Raw genomic sequence first — 6,006 nt, forward strand, 5'->3', positions numbered from 1 at the left:
CCATGGATACTCTTTTCTAAATTTTTAGTATATATGTGGAAATGTTATGAATCATTGCCAATTTATGAATCTATTGAAATAAATAAAATATAATGATTTTAATCCTCTTGTGGTCTTTAAAAATGCTTGTTGTTGAGCCATTACAGAGTTTTACAAAGATTTATTATACTATTCATTTCAAGGTTTTCTTGAAACAAAAGGAATGTTTGCCAAATGTACAATTGTATTGTATAAAAACAGCAGTGTGACTTGTTTCTCATATGAATAAGCTAACTCTGAAGCTCCAAGTAAAGAAAAGCTTACTTGTGACCTAGCTAGACAGGTGCCAAATTTTATATTGAAATACACACTTTTTATTATCAGAATCAGTGATAATGGATTGTGCACATTTCTAACAGGAATCAATATACAGAAGGTGTTAACATACAATTGAAATAATTATATAAATTGTCTTCAAAAAGAACAAGAAATATTGGAGAACATGTCATGGCTATTGATAAATTTAGAGCTGTTTTCAATTTAGTCATTACTCCTTTAATTTTTGTGTTAATTATATTGAATTGACACAAGAGGGTCCCTAGGCCTAGCCTGAGATCAGGGCCTATCAGGGTTTTCCTTTCCCCAGCTGCAGTCAGCTGGCTCCATACTCAGCCGCTGCCACTGCTTGCCATCTGTGCAGTGCTGTCCCCCTGTCCCCTGTCACCAGTGGCCTCCATCTGCAGGCGACAGGCTGGGGTGCGATGGCTTGGGTGGCCTGAGCCTCCCTCATTCTTTGCTGGGGGCAGGGCCAGCCCAGCGAGGGGCCGTCTGCTTACCTGATTACCCTAACCACTGGTCTGCCTACCTGATCATCCCTAACCACTCTCCCTGCCTGCCTGATTGCCCCTAACCATTTGCTTGGGGCTGGGGCCATCGCACAAGGGGCTATGGTGGTCTGGTCTCTAGTTGTCTGGGTCACGATGCCTCTGACTTTTTATTATATAGGATAATATTATACTAGAGGTCCAGTGCACAAAATTCGTGCACGGGGTGGGGGGTGCTGTCCCTCAACCCAGCCTGCACCCTCTCCAATCTGGGACCCCTTGAGGGATGTCCGATTGCCTATTTAGGCCCGATCCCACTGAGTGGGTGGCCGGACATCCCTGTCAAAATCCAGGACTGCTGGCTCCCAACTGCTCTTATCTGAAGGCCTGGTCCCCCTCAACTCCCTTCCCCTGCAGGCCTGGGTCCCACCCGAAGTTCTCCCCTGAAAGCCTGACCCCCATTTGACCTCCCCTCCAGGCCTGCCCCCACAACTGCCCTCCCTGCAGGCCTGGTCACCCCTAACTGCCCTCTATGCTGGCCTGATCACCCACAACTGCCCTCCCCTACAGGCCTGGTCCCCCCCAAGTGCCCTCCCCTGAAGGCCTTGTCCCTCCCCAATTGCTCCCCACTGCAGGCCTGGTCACCCCTAACTTCCCACAACTGCCATCACCTGCAGGCCATCTTGTGGTGGCCATCTTGTGTCCACATGAGGGCAGCCATCTTTGACCACATGGGGGCAGCCAATTTGTGTCTTGGTGTGATGGTCAATTTGCATATTACTCTTCTATTAGATAGGATAGGATCCTACTGTAAGTAATGTTCCTTTTTCTCTCTGGATGGTTTGAAGACTTGCTTTTTGCCAGATTTTTTTTTCAGCAATTTGTTTATGAGGTATCTTGCTGTGGTTTATATTTTTATTATTTTGTTCGGATTTATTGATCTTCTTGAATCGTTCAGTTTATAGTTTTATTCAGATTTAGAAAAATTGTGACCCTTTCTAACTTCAGATAATTTATCTGTCTCCCCTACTTCCATAACATATCTGCTACCACTTTCTGGAACTTCAGTTACATATATTAAACTGCTTCATATTTTCCCAGGGGTCACTGAGACTCTCTTTAATCTTTCCTCGCTGAATGCTTCATTTTGAACACTTTCTATTGTTATTCAGCTTCACTGATCTTTGTCCTAAGTTCAAAATCTGGTTTAGTAAAAATTCAACTTCCTTCTGCTTAAAAATTGTCTTGGTTATTCTATGTTCTTTGCAAAAAAACAAAATAAAACAAAACAAACAAACCAACAAAACACACACACAGAAAAAAATAATGTAAAAGTACAACCCCTGCCACCCTCCCCCCCCAAAAAAAAACACAAAAAAACAGAACAAACAAACAAAAGCCTTTGGAATCTGCTTGTCAGTTTTCCTGAAAAATGTTTTTCCTGAGATTTTAAGTCAGATTTCATTGCATTTATGGATTATTATTAGGACAATGTTTCTATTAAAAATGATGCATTTTCCAATTCATGTATATGGAGTATATCTCAATTGATTTCTTTTCTAACTTCTCTCAGCAGTGTTTTGTAGTTTACAACATCAAGGTTTTACAAGTCTTTTGCTAGATTTAATTATAAGAATTTGATTTTTTGGTTGTTATTGTGAGTGGGTCATAATGTTTTAATTATATCGTCCTGTATTTCTTATGGTATAAAGAAATATATTTTATATTTTAATATTGACCTTATATATTAAGAATGCTAAGTTTACTTATTAACTCTGATTTATAAATTCCACAGAAATTTCTTCTTACACGATCATATCATCTTCCAAGAAAGGCAGTTGTCTTTCTTTTTTTTTCCCCAATATGTATGACTTTGATTTCCTTGTCTTGTCTTACTGCATTTGTCAAGATCTCCAGGACAATGTTGAGTTGAGGTGGTGAGAGGGATCTTATTTTTTTTTCTTGATTTTAAGAATAAATAATTTTATATTTTAATATTAAATGTGATATGATATTAGATCTAACTTTCTCATAAGTACTTTTAAAGAAGTTAGAGAAATTATTTTATATTGTTTGTTTGGCGAGGGATTTATAATTATTACTAGAGGCCCAATGCACAAAATTAGTGCACGGGTAGAGTAGCTAGCAGCTGCTGGCCGCCAGCCAGGGCCTCCCTCCCTTCCCCCAGCTGGCCCCACCCCCTGGTCAAACTCCTGATGACCTCCCAGTCGAGGGGACAATTTGCCCACTATGCTTTTATTATATAGGATTATTCAATGTTGAATTCATTTAAATGCTTTCTCTGCATCTTTTAAGCTTATCATGTTATTATTATTAAAGAACTTCAATTAACACACTTGTCAAATGTTAAAACAATATGCATAATTAATGTTAATTCCAATAGTGATACATATAATATAGTTGGGTTCTATGTGCTGACATTGTGCTTAGAATTAGTATTTGCTTTTATGGGAGATTTTTATCTGTTACTTTCTTCTCTTTACTGGCCTTGTCAAATTTGGGGTTCAAGTCTGCTGGTCACATAAAATGATTTGTAAAATACTCCATCTATATTTTTTTCCTTCTTTGAAAAGTGTGTGTAAAACTGGCATTCTTTCTTCTTTCAGTGGTTTGAAGAATTCAACAGTGAACACATCTTGCTTGTGGCTTTTATTGTAGGAAGTTATTAAAATTGCAGATTAAATATCATTTATAGTTATGTTGACATCCAGCTTGTTTAAAACTTATTCTTAGATGACTTTCTTGTTTTTTTAGGAGATTTATCCATTTTTTCAAGATTTTAAATTTATTGACATGATATTGTTTATAATATTTTATTTTTTTAAATAATACAATAGGACACCCTAAAGACACCACCAAAAAACTACTAGATTTAACAAATGAATTTGGCAATATAGCAGGATACAAAATTAACACCCAGAAATCAATGGCATTTTTATACACCAGAACTCTCAGAAAGAGAAACTATAAAAGCAACCCCATTTACCATTATAATTTAAAAAAAATTAAGATACTTAGGGATAAATTAAACCAAGGAGGTAAAAGACTTTTATTCAGAAAACAACAGGACATTAATAAAAGAGATAGAGGAAGATATAAACAAGTGGAAGAATATACCATGTTTATGAATTGGTAGAATTCTTTGAGCTTTATTTACCATTTGTAATTGCTTAATATGGGTGAGTGCATTACTGATTTTCATGTTGAGTAGTAATATCAAATGAACACTTTAAAAATATATATCATATATGGAGAGATGCAGAAACAACTGAACAACTAACTTTTCAACTTTCTAAAGTTTAACAGCAATGGATTAATGAGAAATGATTTCATGATAATATTATATTTATTTTCTTATCAAGTGGTTCTTACATCTTATGATGAGTATATGAGTGATTCCATAATTACAAGAACATAATGCTGTCACATCTTTCTGGTTTTTGTACAAAAAATAGTTTTTGTACTACTGGCCTTCAGCAGAAAGAGAGGAGGATTTTCAGTCTTTAGTCAAGGACAAACTACATGATGTACAAATAATGGAAATGCTCTGGGTAAGAGCTTATACAATGATTCAAATGAGACATAGCAGTGGAAATTGCATGATTAATGAGCAATTTGACAAAATATTATTATTCTGTATTTTGCAGATAAAAATATCTATCACATTCTGTTCATACTATCAACCAATAGTTATGCAAAGTCAAATAACTTGTTTGCTGGGACTTGCTGAACAAAGCCATCCCATATGCCTTTACTGTATAATATTTGTACATAGTACGTGCAGTACAATCCTGTCATTTACTCTCAGGAAGATATTGAACTGACGTGAATACAATAAAAGCCAGACCTTTTTTTGTTTAGATCATTTGTTTTCTAAAAAAGCCAATTAGACACACCCAACACTTGAACATATCTCAAAGGGGTTATGCTAAGTATAAGAATCCAGTCTCAATATAGTATACACTGTATGATTTCAGTTCTATTACATGAAAAAACTATCATGATGGAGAATAGGCCAATGGTTAACAGTGGTGAAGGTTGGAGAAAGGATACGACAGCAAAAGTTCAGAAAGTAGGAGTTTTGGAGATGGTGGATGTGTTCTGTATCCTGATTGCATAGAAGTTTCACAAATGTACCCATGTGTTAACATCCATAAAACTATTTTAGTGCATGTTCATTTAAAAAATAATTTGGTTTAGCTTACAGCTCCCATTTATTTGCTGGCCTTCGTGAAGACAGACAACTTCTCTTTTTAAACAATGATTGGAACACCTGTTTTCATATCTGAGATAATGGCAAATACCCTTAGGGGAGAGAAGAGTAAAGAACAAGGTCAGTCCAACAATTGTGTCAGCCTTCTGCCCGGAGGAAACTTACAGATCATTGTTTGGGTAATTAATCAGAATTGAGGAGGTAGAAAAGGACTTTCTGGAGACTGAGGCAACTGGAAGCCATAATGTAGAACTCTGGACAGGATAAAATGTTATATAAAAAAAGAGCTTGAGAAAAATATCTCGGGCCATCCTAGACCAGCTGAACAATGTGCCATGTAAGGGGGGCATAACTCTGTGAGGCCGGCAAATAAATGGGAGCTGTAAGCTAAACCAATTCCACAACCCAAAAAGGGTGGGTAGTTGTCTGAACTCAATACAACCTTTTTTTCCCCAAAAAATTTTTGAAAACTGTGCAGTCACTGATCCCAAAGCTCAACAAACCTGAAGAAATATAAACAGGAAGAAATTATAAAAAAGGTACATACATCACAACCAAATTGCTGAAAACCAATTATTGAAAGAAGCCACGGGTAAAAACAATACAGTATATACAGAGATACAAAACTTCACTGAAGAGCAAAATTCTCAGAAACCAGACAAGCTAGAAGGTGACAGAATGACATAGTTAAAGGATTTGAGAAAAGGACAACTAAAATCATATATTCAGCAAAATTATCTTTTAACGTCGCCTAGACTGCCCTGGCCAGTGTGGCTCAGTTGGATGAGCATCATCCCATGCACCGAAAGTTTGCCTGTTCAATTCCTAGATTTTGTGATGCCACCAACTCAAAAGATAGTTTCCAGGTCCTGTGGATGCTAACCACTTCTGTCTGAAAATGACACACATTAATTTATATCTGATCCCTTTGGCTAGCTGGGGTCCCATAACCTTACTTAACTGCTAGAG

This window comes from Eptesicus fuscus, chromosome 3, assembly GCF_027574615.1.
Source record: "Eptesicus fuscus isolate TK198812 chromosome 3, DD_ASM_mEF_20220401, whole genome shotgun sequence".
NCBI classification, from domain to species: Eukaryota; Metazoa; Chordata; class Mammalia; order Chiroptera; family Vespertilionidae; genus Eptesicus; species Eptesicus fuscus.